The sequence below is a fragment of the Xenopus laevis genome, chromosome 9_10L, assembly GCF_017654675.1.
Source record: "Xenopus laevis strain J_2021 chromosome 9_10L, Xenopus_laevis_v10.1, whole genome shotgun sequence".
Lineage (NCBI taxonomy): Eukaryota > Metazoa > Chordata > Amphibia > Anura > Pipidae > Xenopus > Xenopus laevis.
In genome coordinates, this window is record NC_054387.1 from 97,182,966 (window position 1) to 97,208,758 (window position 25,793).

Genomic DNA, 25,793 nt, shown 5'->3' on the forward strand with positions numbered 1-25,793 from the left:
GTGAAACTGGAATATATATTTAAGTAAATATTGTCCTTTTACATCTCTTGCCTTGAGCCACCATTTCGTGATGGTCTGTGTGCTGCCTCAAAGATCACCTGACCAGAAATACTACAACTCTAACTGTAACAGGAAGAAGTGTGGAAGACAGAACTCTAATTGGCTCATGTGACCTAACATGTATAGTTTGTTTGGTATGTTTGTGTGTACCGTGAATTATACGATTCCAGGGGATGGCACTTATTTTTTAAACTATACGTTTTCTAGTGAGGATTACCCACACATACTAATAAAAAATTATATTTTTATGAAAATGGATTATTTACATGAGGCAGGGTTTTACATATGAGCTGTTTTATGCAATATATCTTTCTAGAGACCTACATTGTTTGGGGGAGGATGGGGTATAGTTTTCCTTTAATAAATTAAGCCCACAGTCATATCTTTTTACCAGTAAAGTACATTGTGAACATTTTTTGTGAACTTTGTGCAGCAGAAGCACTAGTAAAGCTGGCCATAAAGAGCAGATTTTATTCTTTATGGGATGAACGCTCGTTCGTTTCAGTATAACGATCTACCATTAAGCATTCAGAATAAAATTAGTAGGAAAATAACAAATCAGACAATGTTCTAGCCATTAATTGGCAGGCAGCGACCATACAAAAGTTATGTCCAACAAAAAGTAGTGACAGTCACCCATTGATATCATCAGATAGAAAATACATGCAGAGATCTCATCGGTAGCCATTATCAAGCGGCTGAAAAATGTAAAATGTTCTACTGTAATATACTTCTGTTAAGTATTTTAGTAGTATCACTTTCTTAACATTCTTTTTAATACTTGCCAACAATCGCAACAAAACCATGTACTGATGGGAATATTGTGGTCTGTTTTAAAATTTTAACATATGTGGATGAGATTAAACTAGGACAGAGCATAAAAATAATGTAATCTGAGAAGGGGAAAATCACACAGAAGAAAAAATGAAGTCAAGAAGTAAATCTATCAATGAGTCTTTTTGGTTGGGGATGAGAAATAAATGCCAACTTGGAGTGTTTTAAATAAATGGAAGAAGGCTATGGCCAGAAAATGCCCTATATGATTATAAAAAAATAATGTACTCATAAAAGGCTTATTAAAAATAAGATGAGACAGTGAGGAAAAAAGTGATATATTTTTAGAGGATCTTGTGACCCAGACACATCCATTAGCGTGAACTGGAAAACTTAAACATTAAACACCACAAAAATAAATGTATACTTTCTATAAATATGTTGTATCTTGTATCTCATTGCATTTTAGAACAAATTGAATCAACCATATTTACAGTATAAAGAATCATGATGCATGCTTTTACATTTGGCCTTTTCTGCTTACTGAACTGCAGTGTGTATTCATAGGGACAGCAGTAGTCAGAGAAAAAAGTATTAGGTTTTATACATCTCATGAGGCAATATTGTAGCCTTAACTTGTATGTGTGTCCAATGAGATGATGGAAATCATACAGTGACATTTTAGGAAGAGGTCCTAATTAAATGACTTCATGGCTTAAAATACTTTACAGTGTGTTTATTTGTATGCCAAATGAGGGGCTGATTTGTTATCCTATTTATATACCCAACTGTAACAATGCTTTTTTCAGATTGAGTTTAGAGTACACTTATAAATAAATTTTTTTATGTTAAGGCCTGTGAGTGCGGAACATTTTACTAGTTTGTTTCATTTTTCTTAGAAGTTTTCATAACCCTGACAGAATTGGTAAAATGATTGAGTGATCTTGCAAATACCACAGAAAAGATTAAAATTATATTTAATGGTCTCAACAGTAGAGATGTCGCGAACTGTTCGCCGGCGAACTTGTTCGCGCGAACATCGGGTGTTCGCGCTCGCCGGAAGTTCGCGAACGTCGCGCGACGTTCGCCATTTTGGGTTCGCCATTGTTGGCGCTTTTTTTTGCCCTCTCACCCCAGACCAGCAGGTACATGGCAGCCAATCAGGAAGCTCTCCCCTGGACCACTCCCCTTCCCTATAAAAACCGAAGCCCTGCAGCGTTTTTTCACTCTGCCTGTGTGTGCTGAAGAGATAGTGTAGGGAGAGAGCTGCTGCCTGTTAGTGATTTCAGGGACAGTTGAAAGTTTGCTGGCTAGTAATCGTTTTGATACTGCTCTGTTATTGGAGGGACAGAAGTCTGCAGGGGTTTGAGGGACATTTAAGCTTAGGTAGCTTTGCTGGCTAGTAATCTACCTTCTACTGCAGTGCTCTGTATGTAGCTGCAGTGGGCAGCTGTCCTGCTTCTGATCTCATCTGCTGACTGCTTGTAAGGACTGCTTTTATTTATTTTTTTGTTGTTTTACTACTACTACTACTACTACTATAAGAGCCCAGTGCTATTAGTCTAGCAGTGTTGGGGAGTGGGACTGGTGTGCTAATCTGCTGCTCCTAGTAGTTCAGCAGCACCAACTTTAATTTTTTTTTTTTAATATTCATTTTTTTTTTATTTTACTTTTTTTTATTTTACTACCGCTGTAGTAGTGTATAAATTACTATTTTCAGCATTTATATGGCATATTTTTTCTGGCAACTGTGCTTCAGTGGCTGCGTCCAAAAAAACTGGGCAAACAATGCCTACAAGGTCAACGTATGGCAGTTGTTTAAAGAGAACAGTAGATTACTAGCCAGCAAAGCTACCTAAGCTAAAATGTCCCTCAAATCCCTGCAGACTTCTGTCCCTCCAATACAGAGCAGTATCAAGCAGATTACTAGCCAGCAAACTTACTATCATCTGTCCCTGAAATCACTAACAGCTCTCCCCCTACACTATCTCTTCCAAGCACACACAGGCAGATTTTTCAGATACATTTTTGCCCTTGATCCCCCTCTGGCATGCCACTGTCCAGGTCGTTGCACCCTTTAAACAACTTTAAAATCATTTTTCTGGCCAGAAATGTCTTTTCTAGATGTTAAAGTTCGCCTTCCCATTGAAGTCTATGGGGTTCGCGAACCGTTCGCGAACCGCTCGCATTTTTGCGCAAGTTCGCGAATATGTTCGCGAACTTTTTTTCCGACGTTCGCTACATCCCTACTCAACAGTAAACACTGTGGGGCACATTTATGATTGCCCAAGCTTTTATACTAATCAAGTATAATTTTGAGCTGAAAATATCTTTATTTTTATAGTTTTTGCAACATAGAAAAACTTCAGCATCTTTAGGTTTCGGCTCTGGCAATCATAAATGGGCCCCCAGTTTATAGAGGCATCAACAAGGATTATGAAGAGAATATGTTTGTGAAGATTCTCATTCATCCAGGTCATGGTATATCTGTAGAAATGAGTCAAATCAACTTGAAGACGTTTCACCAGTCATCAATTGGCTTTCTCAGTCAGAATAACGTGTAAATAGGATCTTTCTTCAGCAATATATGCTCTGGAATGTTGCTCCTATCAGCATAATCTGTATATCATAATCCGCAAGGATATCATGAAGTTTGGTGTTGATTGTATTAGCATGATTGGAGCTTTGAGGTGTATGTGGTAGACAATAGGGGGCACATTTACAAAGCTTGAGTGAAGGATTTGAATGAAAAAAAATAATTGAATTTCAAAGTAATTTTTTGGGTACTTCGACCATCGAATAGGCTACTACGACCTTCGACTCGAACGATTCAAAGTAAAAATTGTTTGACTATTCGACCATTCGATAGTCTCTTTAAAAAATACTTTGACTACATACTTTGCCAGTTTAAACTTACTGAGGTTTAATGTTAGCCTAAGTTTTTTTATGATCGAATAGAAATCCATCGATCGATTAAAATCCTTTCTTATCGTTCGATCAAAGTATTTGCGCTAAAATCCTTCAAATTCGATATTTAAATTTAAAGAATTTTACTTCAATGGTCGAATTCGAGGGTTTATTAACCCTCGAAATTCGACCCTTGATAAATCTGCCCCCATATGTCGCACCCCCCGCCACTATTCAAACTTGTTTTTTCAGTTTTTACATATATGGCTTCTTTACATGTTATGAGCCCATGTTGTCAGCATCTGAGGTTGCTCAGGTGGTTTCTATACTCTGCCAGTTTTCTTACACGTTTAAGGGTTTTCTCCCCATAAGATTCTCATTCATCCAGGTCATGGTATATCTGTAGAAGTCAAATCAGTTGGACTTGTGTTTTTTTTTTCCTTGAAGATGTTTCACCAGACATCCAACTGGCTTTCTTAATTCAGAATAACTTTTAAATAGGATCTTTCTTCAGCAATATATCCTCTGGAATGTTGCTCCAATCAGCATAATCTGTTTATCATAATCCGAAAGGATATCATAAAGTTAGGTGCTGATTGTTTAAGCATGATTGGAGCTATCTGCTATCTCTAACCTGTCTAAGTCTGTGCTGGGTTTCGTCCGGTTTTTGGCAATAACCCCAAAAAGAAAAAAACAAGCTATTCAGGCGTCAAATCTAAAAAAATTTTACAATTTTGGTTTTCACTTAAATTTCCAGACCCAACATTTTGAGTTATTTTATTGATAAATAAGAAAAAATCATGGATGGGCGCTTGGTTTTATAAAAATATGACATTAATTTCAGTTTTAGTAACCACTAATATTTGCTTCTTAACATTAATAATATAAAATACTTTAGCACAATATGCATGGAAGTTAGGGGTTATAGAAATGACCACAAGAACAGAACATGCCACAGTAAATACTGTACATATATATTGTTTATTAGCTGTTGATGAGACATTCAAATACAAAAGGGTAGTCAATTATATTACTTGAGTGGTGCATCAACTAAGTGGCACTTGATTGTTTAATTTTGAAGTGGTTTGCTAGAAGAACTTTGAAAAAGGTTAATTGTAAGAGGCAGCCGTATATTAGCCAATAGAAAAGAATGTGTGCATAAGTATGTGGTCAGGGGGCAATTAGTTTTAAACTGAGTAAGCGCTATTGACAAGAGTGCTATTGACAAAGACTAAACCTAAAATTAACAAAGCTAGCAAGATCAGGTTCGGTGGGAAGTTTGTGCTGAAAGAACTAATGGATTTTCAAACTTTATAGAAAAAAGTGATTTATAATTTGGTTATACGCCATAGGATGAACAGTATAATAACAAACATTTTCTTTCTAGGAAATAAATTCAAAGCTTTAAGTCCAACTTTAAAAAAGGACATATAAAATAATAGACAGTGCTTTATATGCCATCAGATAGGAAGGGACATGCATTTGAGAAGAAAGATTTAATAGCTTTTTCAGGATTGTCTAAGCAATGCTCATAAAAGGTGTTATTCCTTTACTGTGGCACCTTGTAACCTAGTAACTCAGGGATCTGTTATCCATTTTGTCCAAATAATCTAAGTTATTTTAAATGATTTCCTTTTTCTCTGTAATAATAAATCAGTACCTTGTACTTTATACAAACTAAGATATTATTAATCCTTATTGGAAGCAAAACCAGCCTATTTGATTTGGATTTATTTAATGTTTACACGATTTTCTAGTAGACCTAAGGTATAAAGATCAGAATTATGCAAAGATCCCTCATCTGGAAAACCCCAGGTCCCGAGAATTTTGGATAACAGGTCCCATACCACTAAAAAGCAGACAGGGAGGTAGTGGTATCAAAAGGATTTGTTTGCATAAAAACAAACTGTAGCAGACAGCACCATCAAGGATTTAAGTTAAAAAGCCTTTATTTGCTACTTTTTTGGCTTCACGATCTGGACAGAAAACATGACTTTTATCTTGACACTAATTTAATGCTTTGGCTATATAGTGTGTTATGTGGAAAGAGCTGGGTATGAGCTGTGGATACGGTACAGGTATACACCTAAAAGAGTACCAGGGTATACTCCCCTTACATATATGAGACAGGTGAACTCCTGCTTCTCAATAGCCCTCATTCCAGTAACATCCAGTAACTTTGTGACTTGATGCAGTGACCATCCACAGTTCTATCTGGGCAAAACATTTCTATGAGAGGATGACAATGCACTGACTTTCCCACCTAATGTATATTTTAAATGTTTTGTTTATTTTGGACATACCTTTATCATTTGTTAATAAAAGTTGTGTTTTAACCAATTTAAAACTTGTTTGGTGGAAATTTTCGGTTCACATACCGGGGTGGTGCAATCCAATGGGTCATTCTTTTTCTCTTCTTTGATCACTTTTTTATAAATGGACCCTGACAGCACCTGTGGGTTTATTTCATTGCAATAAATATTTCACAAATTCAGACTAATGTTATAGGTAATAAAGAAATTATTCCTCTATAAGGGACCTGCCCTTTCCTGCTTTTCTGATGCTGTGCTATAGGAATATGTTAATCATCATAATTGTCATGTTTTATTCCATTACTAATTATTTGTTTAATTTTTCTGTCTTCCCAAGCATCATCATTATCATTTCAGTACAAATTTTTATAAGTTACAATAGATGAAGATACACAGGATTTTGCTGATATTTTATTTCAGCTAATCAGCGTTTGATCATTTTGAGGACTATTTTGCAATGTGTTCTCTTAATTTTTGTTTAGGGCCAATCAGTGCATTTTTGTTTTATTATCTACACAGATCTATATCTTCATTTTACCCTTTATTGCTATGCTCCTACACTCATATGAAACAAGGTTTCAATGTTAATGTCACTTTAACAGTCAGTATCAAGCAAACCTTAATAATTAAAAGTGAAAAAGTATGGCTGGGGAACTTCCCAAAATACTGAATAGGGATTAACAAAGGTTTCATTTCTTTACTTGCTTGTTCTGTTTCTCCTTTAGCATTAATGCAATATATTATTTTTTATTTAAGCAAAAGAAAGCCAGATTGAAATTTCCTAACAGATAAAAATTGTAATTTACCACACAAAGCTTCTTCATTTCCCATGCAGGCAATTTGTTCTTGCAACATTAATCCCAAATTTAGCTTTTATTATAAGTGTAATGACTGTAATTGTATAATATTGGTGTAATCATGTTAGCCTGAGGTAAATGTACAAAGATATCTTGTAAATGCAGGTAGTGAACCATTTTTATATAGACAGCTGACTGTTTTAATAAATATTTAAGGAATTCTTAAAAATACCATGCATTTGTGAAACCTCTCCACAGCGTAAAAGCTCTCCAGTTACATTGTTAACTTGTTCATACTTTTGTTCATAATGGGAAATTGTAGAACAATCTTCAGAGAATCTTCAAAGAATATTATGAGACTAAGGGAAACATACAAGTTAAAGACAAAAAAAAGGTTTGTTTACAAAATTGTTGTACAATACAGTTTTAGATATTTAATTAGAGTAGTATAGAAAAATAAAATACAATACAATTCTAGGGCATCCGGTAGCAAATCCATAGTTTCATGGTAAATATAATAATGTAAGAAATGGCATCATTGTATTCTGTTGATTTCCTGAAAATCTATCCCATTAGTATTTTCAAAATAAATACTACTTAAAGGGATACTGTCATGGAAAAACATGTTTTTTACAAAATGTATCAGTTAATAGTGCTACTACAGCAGAATCCTGCATTGAAATCCGTTTTTCAAAACAAGAAATGGATTTTTTTATATCTAGTTTTAAAATTTGCTATGGGGCTAGACATTTTGACATTTCCCAGCTGCCCTCAGGTCATGTGACTTGTGCTCTGATAAACTTCAGTCACACTTTACCGCTGCACTGCAAGTTGGAGTGATGTCATTACCCCTCCCTCCTACAAGCTGCTGTAATGTAAATAGAGCCTTGTCTGCTGAGCCTGTCAATTGAACAATAGGCAGGAATCAAGATAAGCTCCCACTGACACAGAAGGACTGAAATAAGATAGTCCTGTGATCACTGCCCCCACTTACGTTTAAAAAATAAATATTTTATATAGATAGTTTATTATATTTGTTTACACAAAAATGAATGGTAGAAACACAGGAGTACACTCCCAGGACTGATGACAGGGAATAGAAAAAAAGGATAAAATAAGGAGGACATACTTGAAACCCAGGAAAACTTAGGAGGAAGTCTAGGAAGGGTTAAAATAGCTCAGGAGAAAGGAGGCAGTAAGTAGTTAATGAAAAAAAGTATTGCAGGCAGGAAAGGAGCAAGGTGTGTATGAGGTGGATAGCAGAGGGAACTCACAGCTCCTTTACCTCATCTAGTAACCAGTAAAACGAACTAGGAAGGCAGCAAGGAGAGAAAGTTCCCCCCTCCAAAGGAATGCAGAGATCAAACTTACAGAACGGCAGGAGCTTTGATAGTGTCTGTGGGAGGAGGGGCTGCTAGTGCAGCTGTAGAGCAGGACGTTGGAAAGTGAAAGTAATTGCTTCCCTGCAAACCATGTGACCTCTCTCCTCCAAACATCACACGCATGGGCAGAGAGGGGAGGGGGAGTGTACAGCTAGATTCTCATGTCGTAGTGCGACCTGGCTTTTCATTACAGAGTGGCTGCCTCCAAGCACACAGGTAATGCTGTGCCTGCTGTTAGAGCAGCACAGGATGAATGTGTAATGAGCAGAATTCGAAGCCCCCATGACAAAATACAAACTAAAATAACATGCATGGATTTGTGGATTAACATTTTATTTGCCAGACAGTGTTTATGGATGTGTGTTTTTTATAAAAATGCAAAAAAAAAAAGTTTAAAATGACGACAGATTCCCTTTAAAGTTCTCAGATCAGACTCAGAATTTACCCCATGACCAAGCTTTAAAAAGTGCACTGGGTCAAAAATTGCATAGTTTTTCATAGTCCCCAGAATAAAATCATGGCTTAAAACCAATATATACCACTGTATTTGTATATTCATGAGAAAATATATGTCTATGACAAAGAGAATATGGGAACTGCACTTATCTATCTATACTTCTGTCTGTATATATTTGTTATTGACATCTATCCATTTATCATTTATCATTATTGATTTAGTGAGTGGGTAACACAAGTATTGTAGACCACTATACTGAACAGTAAACAGAAAAGGTATCAGTAGTTTCTGAAACTCGCACTGCAGATTCAATCTAAATATAAATCGATCTCTACAGCTTTGTTTCTTTTTCATAAAATTGATGCAACTTTTAAAGATATAAGTTGGAAGTGCTTCACTTTAAGGCTGCAAAAATGAAAAATAAAAACAAGAGTGAAGAATGCATTTGGGACACTGTGGCATGAAGAATGATGAAGTGCACTTCATAGCAGCCAATTCTACCCCAAATCCCTGTTGTGCAGAAAGGCTTTTTCTAGCTAACACAGCAAATTCAATCATTTGCACAAAATAGATTTAATGATTTATTCACACTGCACCACTGCTTTTTTTCACAAGCATGGCTTTGTTGTGTTAATAAACTAATTATAGGTATGGGATTCATTATCTGGAAACCTATTATCCAGAAAGATCTGAATTATCTCCCATTTGCTCAATTTTAATAAACTAATTTTATTTTGAAAAATTTCTTTTTTCTCTATAATAATAATAATACAATACCTTGGTTTGATCCCAATGGCGATATAAGTAATCCTTATTGCAGGCAAAATAATCCTATTGGGTTTAATTAATTTTAAATGATTTTTTAGCAGACATAAGGTATGGTGATGCAAATTTCCTTATCCAGAAAACCTTTGGTCCCAATCATTCTGGATAACAAGTCCAATACTTAGATATTTTGCAAAGTATTTTTTTTATTCAAAATATGCAACCAATTTTTTATCTTCTCTTAACTCTTATTGGGGGCCTTATTTATCAAAGTCCGAATTTTTCTGATTATTTTAATGAAAAAAGTCTGACCAAACTAGAATTCACAATTGGACCTTATTTATTATTAAAAGAATCATGATTTAATCGGATCAAGGAAAAACACTAAAAAATGTAACAAAAATCCAAATGGTACGATTCTTTCTGAGTTTTTTTCTGAACAACTCGATTTTTTTCATCTTTTTCCTGAAAAAAAGCCAGAATTTTTCAGATTTTTGCCCGAAAAGTCAGATTTCAGGCTAATTCCAGGGCAAACCACAGAAATGGCCAAATAGGATGGGAACCTCTCCCATTGACTTATATACAACCTCGATAGGTCTGAGATGCCGGAGTTTCAGATTCAGATTTTTTCTATCCTCAGGGTAAAATAAATCTCAAAAAATGTGAGAGGTTTTTTTTCCACTAAAAATTCAGATTTTATAGTAAATAAAATCAAATGTTTTGAGTTTTTGGCATTCTGTCTTTAATAATAATATTACATATAATACATATAATTTTCACACATTTGCTGGTTGAATTTGCACATATGGTGTTCATGACATCAGCAATCCTGTTATGTATTACATGCTTAGTGAAAAATGCATCCTGCATATGGTGGCTACTAGGTGGTTTATGCCTTGCGTCTGCCTTGCCTTGCGTCTGTATGGGTTTCCTCTGATCCAAGTACATACAGGGAGTTTAATTTTGCCTTTGATAAAACTAGCTAGTACAGTATATTGCATATATGTGATAGGGATCTTAGATTAAAATCTCCACTGTGAGGAACTGGTCTTAATGATGAACAATCTCTGTAAAGTGCAATGTAAATGTGTCAGCACTCAGCACTATGTACTGTACTGTAAGTCAAGGAAAGTAAGCAAATAGATAATAATTATTTGTGAGCCTGTCACCATGAAGTTTCAACTGAAAAAAAAAATAAACCTCCATTTTGGATGTCTCAGAGATTTTATTAAAAAGTATTAGGGGCAGATGTATGAAGGGTCGAATATCGAGGGTTAATTAACCCTCAATATTCGACTAGGAACTAAAATCGTTCGACTTCGAATATCGAAGTCGAACGATTTAGAGCAAATCCTGCGATCGAATGATCGAAGGATTATTCGTTCGATCGAACGATTAAATCCTTAGAATCGAACGATTCGAAGGATTTTAATACAACGATCGAAGGAATATCCTTCGATCAAAAAAACCTCAGGCAAACCTATGGGGACCTTCCCCATAGGCTAACATTGACTTCGGTAGCTTTTAGCTGCCGAAGTAGGGGGTCGAAGTTTTTCTTAAAGAGACAGTACTTCGACTATCGAATGGTTGAATAGTCGAACGATTTTTAGTTTGAATCGTTCGATTCGAAGTCGAAGTAGTAGTCGAAGGTCGAAGTAGCCCATTCGATGGTCGAAGTAGCCCAAAAAACACTTCGAAATTCGAAGTTTTTTTAATTCGAATCCTTCACTCGAGCTTTGTAAATGTGCCCCTTAATGTTCCTTATTACATTGTTTTCTGTGCAAACTTAATAACAAACCAGTATATTTTGAGTTATGACAAGCTATGAGAATGCTTAAATATATTTAGTATTTATATTTATTGAGTTACATATGAAAACAGTTAGTAATTGTAGTACTGTAGTGTTCCGAGCTATATCCCTTGCCATATATTGAGTGAGTGCATGTTTGAGCCGGGAATGTAATACATTTCTGTATTATTATTATTATTAATAATAATAATAACATGTATTGATAAAGGACCAACATATGAATAAAAAATAGGTACCTGCTATGTTAAAGGATTTTTAGATGAATAGCACTCCAATATTCTTTTTTCTACTTTAATATATTCCTTTTTTAAACTCATAATTTATTTATCATTATTCTACATACATAACATTTAAATGTGTATTAATAAAGGGCAGGTGTCTATTAACTGAGTCCTCTGTTTGTTTTGTACCATTTTAATTTGTTTGTCCTCTATTATTCGGTTGCATAAGTGTTTCATTGTATTCAATTATGGCTATGAAGCGCAAGACAGCAGTCAACATCTGTTCCATTGTTTTCCAGGTTTACACATAACTTTGATGGGTTATTAAGCAATCTATTTTTAAACAGGAAACAGCAGAAGAACAAACACTTCATTTTATATTACCCTACAAAGGTGCATTATCCAATCAAACATATCACTGTGTTTGACCAAGGAAACTGCTCAACATAAATAGGAAAGTAATGTTGTGCAAGCAAAGTACGTTTTTAAATAATGAACACAGCCGTTTTATGTTGCACAAAGAAGTCAAAAGGCAGATGGTAACGAAGACATATTATACCGTCACATGAAAAGCTAATTATTATGAATTCTAACAATGGCTGCTATTCCACTTCAAATAACAAAAATATCATGTTTATAGATAGGGTTTAACACAAATTAAAAAATGACAATAATGTTTTGTCATTTGGGGAAATCAAACTTTAGAAAAATGTTGAAGCAGTTCCGTATCTCTAGTTATGCTGTTTAGTAAGCATGGTTTTATATCCAAGGATTACAGACAATAGGAATAAAAATTGCTATTTGGTGCTATATTTACCAATAGGTATTTCCAGATGCCACAATAGATTGATAGTAGAAAAGTCGTAGTAAGGCACATAATGTTTTTTTTTTTTTGTTACAGTGAGATCTATGAAGTAGGCACATTTAGATGGAATTATTTTACCTTTATGGAGAGGAACTGGAAGTAAATTATGCACCTATGTAAAGGATTCTGCACAAAGTTGTCTTGCTTTCATTGTTGATCGATAACCTTGGAAATGTTTCCAACACAAGATCTGTTATCCTAAACCAATTTGTTGTAACATTGCCTGGAAAGGGAGAGAGTCTTACATTTCTAACTGTATTTTTGCCCAACTTTGCTCCCAATTAGCAGATATTAGGTTAAGGTGAATAGAGTATGAACCCTAACTGCCTCAAGATGATTTCACAGAGCCATATCTCTTACATTTCCCTTTACTCATGCTGCTTTAGGAGATATCATACATTCCCTTCTACTTACTAAATAGCATGACCCTTGAATGCCCTATAGTTTCTTCACGTCTATGCCTTCCAGGTTAGGTCTTGAATTTCTAGTTCTTGGTGATATCCCACAAAAGAGTTCTTCTGTAAGGAACAAACACCTCACAGCGAATCAATTTTGTTATTATGCAGCACAGTAGAAAAATCTGCAAGTAGCGTCTCTGATAATCTTAACCTGTAAAATAGCAGAACCAAATAATAATGTTGCTTTGTGTTGACAAACAGCTGTTGCGTGGAAAAGCAGCATATTTGGTAAGGCAGAAAGCCAATTTATAAATGCAAGTAACACCATAATTAAAATATACTTAATTTACATTTATAGGATAGACCTGTTTTTCCAGCATCTGCAAATAAAATATTTCTTGACAGCACCAGATATAATTCACAAATAGGTTTTCACCCTATATAAGTAAAAAGAGCCATGAATACTTTTTGCAAATTACCACTTAATTGTAAAACTCATTTCATTCTACAGAGTGAATCTTATATCTGCTGTTTCAACAAGGACTCTACTCCCTTGTTTGAGCTTGATTGGCAGCATCCATTGCACAACCATTAATTACACATGATTCACAAAGCACAACAAAGGAGCTCCATGAAACAAGTCTTCTTTTTAATGCCTTCTATAGGGCTGCTTTGCATTGTTAAATGAGTGCTATTAAATAATATTCAATATAATGCAAATTCATTCACTAATATAGGCCTAGCTTGTTTTACAAGCAGGATAGCAGAGACATAAATGTTGTTTCTTATGGCAGAAAAAGTGAGAACATTTGCTTACCTCCCACTCCACTTTCAATCAGGTGGGAATCTAGTGCAATTTGACACCAATTTAGAAAGTTGTCCCTTTAAATGTCACATTACAATCTATACTTTTTAAAGATTTTCAATGATTTTTGACAGGGTGTAATTTTAACCTGAACAATATCTAGAAAGATATACAATTATAGCAAACGTTTAACTGCAGCATTGCGTAATGCATGACTGAGATACTGTATATTAATGTATGAAAAAACAAATGCTCCTGTATGTATTAGGTTATAAGCTTTAGAACTGTTTGGGTCAAACTACTGTAAATATAACATACTAAAAACAGAGAACAAAATATAAAAAAGACCTTCATGGTATAATAATAGATAATATAATTTCTAAATGTCAGAATAGCTGACAATGTGACAAATCAGCTTCTGCCTTTTCCCACATCTGTGTTTTTTCACACATTAGACATAATTTCTTATGTCTGTTTTTCTACTTTCTTTCAATGTCAAGGCTACAAAGGCCCGGGCCTAGGGCGGCAAGACTGAAGGGATGGCATGCCGCCCAGCTGCCTGCATGCACACACAAGCATCTGAGGGGGAACAGGGGGGTGCATCAGGGTCTTCCTAAACCTTCCTTTGGGTTACTATCCACTAGTTTTGGTACCCGGGCAAGGGGTTCAACTCCCAGCAACTCCCGGTAGGCATGATATACTTAGAGTCTTTACCCTCAGGTGGGGCCCCCCTTATGGTATGGAGGAAGGGTTTACCACTTGGTATAAGCACCACAGTATTCACTCTTGATCAAATAAACTTTGGGTGCCAGTGGTTCTTTAAAACAGCAGAACATTTATTGAACTGATGGTACACTTCTCAATACTCAGTACATATTCAGGATGTGTGCTCAGTTAGTACACTCCATGAAGCAAGTAGTAGCAGCAGGTGATTTACACACAATAGTATTACTCACGGATACTGTCTGATCCTTTGTTAGCCAGCTATGTGAATTGAGCCCCTTTCCTGCCTTTGTTGCACCCCCCCCCCATTGAAGGTGACTTCCCAGCTGGTTTTACACTCCAAGGATCTCTCTATCCCTGAGCTTAAGCACTTGAGTCCCTAACCTGGCGGCAATGTTACTGCAGGGTGCTAACCCTTCACTAACTCCTTGTTGGAGCCTTAGCTACTCGCTAACTTTCCTGAATTTATCTGTAAGATAAGATATTGGAGGGCCGCCATAAGACCAAAAATCCTCTAATGAGCATTTCACAGCCTCAATCCCTGCCTCGTGCAGGCTGGTTAAGTCCAAACTAGCCAGAAAACATGCTTCCCCATCAGGAATTTTTAATGTAATTAAACATTCAAATAAGTAGTAGTATTTTGGACCACAGGCTGCAAAATAGTATGAAGATAAATCCGAATTGGGTGTAGCAATTACCCTTGACCTGATACTATCTGCTGGCCTGGTGGTTTAGATAAGCTTTTATTCACCTTAGACAAAGTATAAAGTACTGGTAAAATGGGATATTCCTATTTCAAAAAGTCCATCAATTGTATATTAATGAAGCCACTATCAAATGCCATATCAATCACCTCATCCACTTGGGATTTAAATTGTTGCACTGAATCCTTTAGTAAGAGTTATAAACTATTGTCAGCCAATTGTCCCATAATCTCATCACGGTAGTCATAATTATTTAGTAGCACAATTCCCTCTCCCTTATCAGCAGGATGGATCACCAAACTCATATCACCAAATTGATATCATCCATTAATGATCTACTCACAGCGGGTTTATCCTTCAAAATATTTTGCCTATATTTAAAATTTGGAGTATTATTTAATACATCACTGCTTGTTTAGTCTTAACTTAGTTGACTCAGATATTGTATTGTAGGGGGACCAGGGAGGCCTGATGGAGAGGGAAGTCAAACGGAGCTGACATGGATGGTGGGTGGAAGGGGTGGAAGGGAGGGGAAGCGAGACCAGTGAGGCACTATGCGATGGACAAGGGAGACCAGGGAGGCATCATCTGAGGGGAGAGCCAGAGGGCATGACAGAGCAGACACTGAGGGACAGCAAGATGGCCATAGCTGAGTAGAGATGGCCATAGCTAAGAGGGATTTTGACAAGAAGAGTGCCATGCTATGTAAGACCTGAGAGAATTAGATGGGAGGGGGGCAAGATTGGAGGAAAAGCTGCAAGGAGAGTGGCAAATGCTGGCTCTCACGTATAAACAGCACATACTAACTTAGGAACGTGCCATGTACAGATGCAGCCACTTTGGTTTGTCTGTTTGACACAGAATAACTAAACACAGATATCCCATTTATCTCATTTAACACAGAAAACTGTGACATAACATCCCATCTAATTAAAGCATTCACCATTGTGAACAATGGTGCTTTGGTATGCTAATGAAAAGGTTAAATGCATTAAATGAGTTAAGATAACTTTAGATAACACAGTTTCTTCAATTAACTCTGAGTCATGACGCATTTAACTCACAAATCCAAGTGGCTTCATCTGTATAAGCATATCATTTACAGTTTGGTCCCATAGGAAAATGACCAAACTGTAGATTATATATAATTTACTAATAATTAAACTAAATCAATCGGATAAAAAAACTCAAACAATTTGAGGTTTCATGAATGAAATTTATAGGCTTAAAGGAGCAGTTCTTTGTCCAGTTCCGTGGACAAAGAAAAACTGGGTAAATAGATTGTATGTTCAAAATAAAAAATGTTTCTAATATAGTTAGTTAGCCAAACATTTTATCTATAAAGACTGGAGTGACTGGATTTCTAACAGAACAGAACACAACTTCCTGCTTTTCAGCTCTCTAACTTTGAGTCAGTCAGTGACTTGAAGGGGGGCCACATGGGACATACTGTATAGTCCCAATGGAGGAGCATTATTTCAAAAATATATCATCAGCCTGGGAGCTGGTAACAAATAATGTAATAGTCCACAGGCCCGGATTTGTGGCAGCAAAATTTTATGGACGGCATGGTCTCCCCGCCACATTCTATGGAGCACAGGGGACTCAAAGCTCCCCAGTGTTCCTGTGCTAGAGAGCAATCTTGCTCGCGCACATGCGGGCATCGTTCGGCGCTAGGACCATGAGGCATGGGGGGGAATGTGCATTTGCGAGTGGCCAATGGTGGCATTGGGTGCCAATAGGTGATATCCATCCCTGATAGTCCAACAATTACGGCACTCAACATGTGTTGTGCAAACAAAAATTAATGTTTTTTTTATTTAATTTTCAAACCCAACACTTCGGTCACTGACTGTGATGTTTCCTGAAGGGTCTACACAAGCATGGTCACAGTCACTAACTGAAATGTCGGATTTTTTAAATAAAAAACAAAATTATTTTTGTTTGCACAAGACCTGTTGAGTGCTGTACTTCATATACATATATATATATACATATATATATATACATATATATATATAATATATATATATATATATATATATATATATATATATATATATATATAAACAGGGAGTAATGTGAATTGTGAATGATCTACAACCTCTCTTTGGAATCTGTTGGTACTATATAAATACTAAAAAAAAAAATAATAATAAAGCAAATAGTTGAAAATTGAATAAAAGCTACATTTTGGAGTAAATTTGCAGAATGTCAGTAAAATAGCAATACAATGTACTTTTCATAGAGAACGCGTGTGTCGTCCTGTGAGAAGGGAAATAAATCAGGATGGTTTGATGCACAGGTTAATTTAATAAGCATTTCCCATAACATAACATAGTCCCTCTGACCATTGCAGAATCAGAAACTGGCTCCTATTAATGCTTTATTTAGTGTCAAATGTTACTAAACATCATCATATAAATGATAACTTGCCACTTATTATTAATTTTGCTGAAATAATACAGTTATGATTAGGAGAATAGCAATCCTTCATTTTTTAATTAATTTTACAATGACTGCAAACATATAAAACCAGCCATAGCACTGCTCTGAATCTCTCATACTATATTAAGTCATTTTAATGACTTGAGCATATTTTCTTGACCCGTTTACTGCCCAATCTGCCTACAAGACACTGAATAACATTTTATGGTAAAGGCCACTGGTTGTTGATAGGAATCAATAGATTGTCAGAAATAGAACTGATAGATTCAATTATGCTCATCCTTGCATATCTTAGACTTGAAAGACAAAATAGTATTTCATAATAAAACCCATAGATAAAATGTGATAGATGAATCTTAATTCAATACTAAAACAAGGGACACACAGTACCAAAAATTGAAGATGTATGCATAAAAACGTCTTCAGCTTTGATTATCCTGATAGTCTCTTCCTCATTTTTAAGGTTACATATATTCATAATAAATTATTAATGTGAGAATATCACTGCTAGTTTCCATACATTATTTTAAAAATATATCTATCATCAAAAAAAGTCTGCAGATCAGTTGGTCAATCAATAAAACTTTTAGTATCAATGATCTAAATCTACGAGTATCTTTTTATCAGGAGTTAAAGAAGTTTTGTTTCATAATATAATTTATAGAGCTGCATATGTTTATTACTATAGTAATTAGCACCTGTCATATGTAATACAATTTTTATCAGTGTGGCATACCTAGTGAGGCCAGAAGGCAAATGTTCAGTATAAGCACTTGTCATATCCAGGGCTGAATTTGTGGAAAGGCCACCAAGGCCCGGGCCTAGGGTGCAGAATGGGTGATGCCCAACCACACCCACATTGGTTCAGAAACACTGGGGATGCCCAGGAGATAAAATAGTCTTTTTAAATTTCCCATCCGACAATCCACATTGCTCCAGTCCAGACGATGAAAATTTGCACCAATAAAAGGGAGGGAATGGGGGCAATGAACGTCAGCAAACCTAGGGGTGCCCAATATGTAAATCTGCCCCTGGTCATATCTAATACCATTTTTATTAGTGTGGCATACCTAGTAAGGCCAGAGGCCCATTTTTCTTCTTTAAATTAGCAATAGCTTACTTTGGTACAAAATAGGGCATTGATTTTTAGGGATGTCGCGGACTGTTCGCCGGCGAACTTGTTCGCGCGAACATCGGCTGTTCGCGTCCGCCGCAAGTTCGCGAACGTCGCCAATAGGCGTTCGCGTCAAAATCGTTCGACCATTCGACCATTCGATCGCTAAAATCGAAGGATTTTCGTTCGAATCGAACGATCGAAGCCATTGGATTGAATGAAATCATTCGATCGAATGGCTTCGATCGTTCGATTCGAACGAAAATCGTTCGATCGAACGATTAAAATCCTTCGATCGTTCGAATCGAACGATTTTCGGATGTTCGCGAACTGTCCGCATTTTTTGCCGGTGTTCGCGAACGGCGTTCGCGAACACATTATCGGCGGTTCGCTACATCCCTATTGATTTTAATACATGTGAGGAGGTACGGCCTAACTCTAATACAAATATTGGCATCGTTCCCAATGTATTTATCTACAATGCTGCAGATTTGTAATTTTGTTCACTTAAATAGGATCAAGCAACCATGTTCAAATTACATTCTTTTCAATACTGGAATAATAACATTATAGTTTTCTTACATCACCATCATTTTTGAACTATAAAGATGGCACAAAAGAAATAGAATGTTGGCATGGTGCTGTGGGCTGTCTCTTGTCATACCTCCTAACTGTCCTGTTTTTAGAGGGACAGTCCCTCTTTTGACAGCTCAACCCACAGTCCCTCATTTGTACGGGAAAGTCCAGATTTTCTCTGCACTGAACAGTCAGAAAAAAACAATATTTCTAACTTAATTGGTTTTTGGAGAGCCCAGAACAGCCACAGCTGCAAATAAGATACGTTGTAACAATTTTGAGATAAGCAATTATGTAACAATATAAGATAAGTGAGTTAGACTCACAGCTTAAAGGGCAATTCACCTTCATTATCAAAACTGTAATAAGTGGGAAAAAAAAACAGAAATATGTTTAAACTTTCATAACCTGCCAAATTTTGTAAAATGAACATGGCAATTAGGGGGTCACAAAAAATGGGTGTGGTCAAAGAAACCTTTGTGTCCCTCTTTTTATTTCCAAAATGTTGGGAGATATGTCTTGTATCACATTTAATATTCACTTATTTGATATGATCTTAATACCAAATGTTACAGTTACATGGTTCAAATCCTTTCTGTTTTGCAAATTTACTATTTGTGTCAAGCATGTCAGCACTGTTGGCAAATATGACCCAGCCTCCCTGTGAAAAAAAGTGGAAATGATCTAGATCAGACGTGTTCACTGACCAACTTATTACATGTAGTGGGTCAGTTATTTCTCATACAGCATGTTTGAGGGACATATTACAGTATATTAAAATATATATAGAGCCATAACATTCATTGGAAGGACCTTGGCCCATGGGCCTCTAGTTGTAGAGCCCTGATCTAGATGATTCATAAAATGACAAAATAACAACAATCAATAGCATCCCATACATAAAATGAAAACGACATTCAGGCATTGTCTAGGAGCCATGAGATTTGCCTACAAATGGAGAGATACAGTTTTTAAGAAATGTTCAGTATATTAAAGCGGCAATACATTCCCTTTTCAACATGAGTTCATTGAATAGGTTTCTGTTGAAACATACTTTTACCATGTTTTAGAATATTTATGGTTTTTGTTATTCCTTGAGCTACACAGGGCAAACAGGGAAACTGATGCTACTCAATGATCAGATAATTTGATGTAGTCAAATTTTGTTACCCACAATGCAACAGTTTATCCAGATAATGCTAGTGTCATTGCAGCTGACTGATGTGTCAAAGCAAATGCATCTGAAATATGTCTGTTTAACTACAAGTGTTGTGTTACGACTATAAGAATGCTGTGGCTTAGTTAGCAAAGCACTGAGATTTTCATAGTATGGGAAAACCATTATCCAAAAAGCTCCAAATTACAAAAAGGCTTTCCTCCTTTACACTCTTCTTTATCCAAATAATCCAAATTATTAAAAATTATTTCCTTTTTCTCAGTAATAATAAAACAGCACATTGTACTTAATCCAAACTAAGATATAATATATATTGGCGTTATCTGTTACCCAGATAACCCCAGGTCCAGATCATTCTGGACAACAGGTCCCATTCCTGTACAACTTATTGCATGTATCTTGTTTCTGTTAGATCATGGGCGAAAGAGTTCTGTTGATACACATAGCATTATGTGGGCTTGAGGCTGCCATTCCAATGCTTCAAAACATCATGATTGGATAGCCCTTGGCATAGGCAATAAACTAATGAACTGTTGGCACTTCAGCATATGAATGGAGGGTACCCTATACAGGCTGGCATTTGATCAGAGAAGCATCCTTCACAGGCAATTAACTACTGAAATCTGAGGATCAACACTTCATTTCACCAAGGACTGCACATTACTGAAACTGTAGGATGATAACACTCTTTTAAAGTTATCTGAGGAACACAGCAACCCAAAGAACTTACTGGATGTTTTTGATGGTATAACTTAATAATATATAATAATATTATACTGTAATATCCATTTTTTTTATTCAATGATAAAATAAATTATTATACAATGTACTAGCTGCTTTCCACCACTAACTGGTATCAGTACATCAATATTTATTTTTTATTTATTGCCTTTATAGCCTTTTAGAGAACTAGAAAACTAACATGCAAAGATTATTTGCAGTGCATGGATAAAGATAATGATTAGCTATTGTTAGCATGACTAAATCACATTACAAAATGACTTATGAATACCTTTGCTCTAGTTTTTTCTAAAGAAGTAACACAAAAGTAGAATAAAGTGAGGTTAAAAATTCAATGTAGTGTTAAAATCAGTACTTGAACTGAGGAAGAATCATAAAGTCAGGAAGTTCTTTAGACAACTGGTGAGAAAACAGGAAGCTTACAGTCCCTTCCATGTTTAAAAAACAATTTTTGAAAACTAAAGGACTTTGTAATTAGCTACATTGATATCCTATCATATCCTGTATGTAGTAAGTAATTTAACAATATACAGTAAAAAATTAACAAACATATTTGACTGGCATACCATCATGCCACCCATAAGATTGTCTGTTTTAAATATTGTGACCACTGTGATAAGCAATAATTGTTATTAGTAATTACTCTATAACAAATGGGCATGACATGTGTAGGCAGCTGAACACACCTATATATATATATATATATATATATACTATATATATATATATATATATATATATATATATATATATATATATATATATATATATATATATATATATATATATATATATATATATATATATATATATATATATATATATATATATGTGGTATGTGTATTTTATTTTTTTGGCAAAAAGAGTGTAACATTTTGCATAAAATTAAATACATATGTAAAAGTTTCCAAGTGTGCCCTTTGGCATAAATTCCAAATGTGAATGCTTTTTCTAAATGTTTATAATGTATGCCAGAGTTAATGGAATTTAAAGAAATTTACAATTCAATGCACTTGGTGAAGTCTATTGGAGCATATGGGTACACAGCTGCACCAGTCTTGTAAACTTCTGTAGGAATTGGTGTAGATTGTAAAGCTAAACTTCCTCTAAAATATTAACACATGAAACATTTGAACCAATTTTAGTTTGCTTAGGACAGGTGATATCTAGTAAAACAAATTTTTAGTTACCTGCAAAGAGGAGATGACATTTCTTGCATATTTACTTCTTAATTGTACCTCAGGGAAGACGCATTTTAAAAACATTTCACATATTTTGAAAAAAATATAACAGTATTCTCCAACAAATGTAGCCATTGCTACTGTTTATCATCAATTTACAGAGCCAGCAACTTTCCACAATTTGAACTAACCAGAGCTGCTGCCTAGCAATTCTGAAAACAAAATCAATAAAGATTGGATCGTGATGGCTGCCAAGATGAAACCTCTAACATGCATGTGTTGTCTTGTAAGGAAATATGCACTGACAAGACCAGCTGATGTTAATCATGTGATGCAACTACAAATGTCTCTGACCTGACAGAAGTAATTTTGCTCAGAGCCCAGAAGTTTGGAAAAACTTTGATGTTCCTTTGACTTTCCAGTGATGTATTTAATTATACTGGGACTCATGCAATAATTCAAGTCATGCTGTCATCTCAAGGCATTTTGCTACATCCCCACGGAATGCATATGATTCTGCTTTTAACCCAATACTTCACATGGGTTGTTCAGGTAATGCAAGGCCGCTTCCAACATGCAGCTTAACTCTAGTGCACTTAGTGTAATAATTGGAATTTTTATGGTTGAGAAAGCAAACACTTTTAATACAGGCAAAAGCTCTCATGTAGTCAGTGAGAAGACAGCAGGAAATCAAAGAGATGGATCACCCTAATCTGTATATTGACATCTCTCATGGCTGAATAAATGGTATAGTTGAGCTATATTTGCTTGTATTGATCTAACTGCTGTTTAAAATTCATACCATCACTTTGCAAGGTTGTCCACAGGGCAGAGAGGAGGATTTTCTATCCATTCCAGCTTCTATGGGACTCAGCGTTCCCACAATTGATCTTAAGACAAAATAGCTTATCACCGTGTAGCTAGGTTAAGTGCAGTAGAGCAGATTTTTCCCCTTTGGCAAATATGTAATTATTTAAATGACCTAAAATAAGCATGCTACGTTCATGCTAATATCAGAACAAAGGCTTTTGTTGATTGAAGATCAGTATATATGAATTGCAGTAGTGATATTATTAAAATTATGTTTCTGAAATGTTTCATTTTTTAATAAAATAAAGGAATGTAAAATACAATAAAAGGAAAAAGAATATAATAAAAGCTAATAACAGAAAAATATACACAATGTGAATTATTTTTCTTTGTGCAAACTATTTTTTGCACAAATGTAATATTGTTTTTGCAATCTCATGAAAGTATGCAGTTATCATTTCACCAGTGGAAACAAAACTGAATTTATGTACCTTTTCATGCAGAACCACACCACAGCTTTCAAGCAGGCCTTAAAATAATGCACTGTTAATTACAATTTACAATGTAATAGCTCCCTAATGAAGAATATTACATTGTGAAATGCAGATTTTATTCTTTTTTTATACTTTTTCCATTTAGGACTAGTGATGGCGAGTTTATTTGCCAGTCGCAAATTCGCAGCGAATTTGCGCGATTCACCGCCAGCGAATAAATTCGCAAAACAGTAGTGAAAATTAGCCAACGTAAAAAAAATTGTCACTGGCGTCGAAAAAACGGACCCCGGCGTCAAAAGCGGGCACCGGTGTCAAAAAAACAGACGCTGTTTTGCGAATTTTTCGCCCTTTTGCAAATATGTGTATTACATATTGTAATGGTGAGTGTATGGCACTCTAGGGAGCAATTTTGTACCACTTATTGCATTCTTTAGAATTTGGCTTGCCTGCCTCATTCCCCTTCTACCCTCATTTAGGTTTCACATTTGTCTTAAGATAAATATCTGTACAAAACCTCAGAGCAGATGCCATACAAGTCAACTGAAAGTACATCTTCAGTATTCAAGCTACTGTAGGTGATATTTCCCACATTGAAAATTAATGGAAACATGGGCTTTTCATTTGCGATTGTGGATTATTTCCATAATTGTGAGTATAGGGGAGGATTATTTATCAAATAATATTTACCACATTTTTACATTGAAGTTTTTGAGTTGTTTGTGCTCAATAAATCTCTAAGATTCAAGTTTTGAAAGCTCTTATTGTGAGTTGTAGCAGAAGAAAAGTCCCAATTAAAAATTAATTTATTAATAAGTCAGTCCCTTAATATCTGTCCCTAAGTAAACCAGATAGTGCTTAATAAAGCAACCAGTATTATGGTAAAAGTTATCACAAATCATATCCGAATCATTTCTTGTGTTTGTCAGCATCTTGACTTTCCTTAACCCCACCCACATTATTTTTAATGTCCCTCCCAATTTCTATTCCCTGCTGCCCTTTTCTGCTGTCCTAATGTCTTATTTGGTAGGCGTGAGCTACATTAACAATTTATATTAAATAGGCTCGTTAGTACTTTAATATATATATACAGTATAAAAAAAGAAAAATGGCTATAATTCAGAGAGTTAAAGTAAATTAGACTTTTACAGCTCCATGTACATTACTTCAGGCAAATACAGAAATGTTTAACTTTGATTATATAGTCCATTTAATTGACAATAGGTCAAATAATGCAAATAATCTCTTTGACAAATTCATGGGGAAAAAACAAATATACTGTATCTACAGAAAAATTCAATGATCTAGACATGCCTGTTATTGATATCCCAATCAAGTAACCTCACAAATCAAGTGGCATGTTCCTCCGGCTTCTGTATCTCTGGTCTGCACATAGTTGCAGGTTGCACAGCAACAGATACTTTATTTTCATCTATCTGCCACAGAGACCTCTATAACATGTTCTCTGGGTGTTTGTGAATCTATATCTCTATTTAGAGAAACATCATGACTATTAATGCATTAATATATTATACAATTATGCAATTAATATATTATACAAAATGTAATAATGAGCTAATAAATGTTAGTTTTCCAGATTAATTGATAGATAGTCCAAACAGTCCTTCCCATCTGTTTTGTCTCTTTTTCCATTGAATGAATGAAGGTTGGATACAAGTCACATACATTGCCATTCAGTCCAATAAATAATTACAAGCAAATTGTGCCTTTCACTATATGCTGATTGATGCTGGAATTGCTTTTGAAAGTTCTCATAAGTTCCTGTTATAGATTAAGTGCCGGTGTAGGAAAAATAACTGCACCCATCTGAAATGGGTGAATGTAATCAGGTTTAATGGACTTGAGAGCTTGTTGGGAATTAAATAACTATTGATTTGTTGGGATGTTGCTGTCATTACAAAATGCCAAATCTGCAAGCATTACCAGAGTGAATAGATTACAAATTGGGGCACCACTCAGATGCTAGATAAAGCATGTATATATATTTTAACAATAGTTAAAACAGAAGCTGGTATAAAGAACACACATTATATATATATATATATCTATATATATCTATATCTCTATATATCTCTATATATCTCTCTCTATATATATAGAGAGAGAGAGAGAGAGAGAGAGAGAGAGAGAGAGAGAGAGAGAGAGAGAGAGAGAGAGAGAGAGAGAGAGAGATATAGATATATATATATATATATATATATATATATATTTATTTATATTAGACTCTGAAGGACTGGGGAGTATGTGATTGAAG

At 35.2% G+C, this 25,793-nt stretch overlaps 1 protein-coding gene across 8 annotated transcripts in view; it reads left to right on the forward strand.

Moving 5' to 3' along the window:
- The window catches only part of LOC108701881 (RNA binding protein fox-1 homolog 1), a 375,478-nt gene that overhangs the window by 12,330 nt on the left and 337,355 nt on the right, over positions 1–25,793 (forward strand). The gene's annotated exons all lie outside the window — the stretch shown is intronic.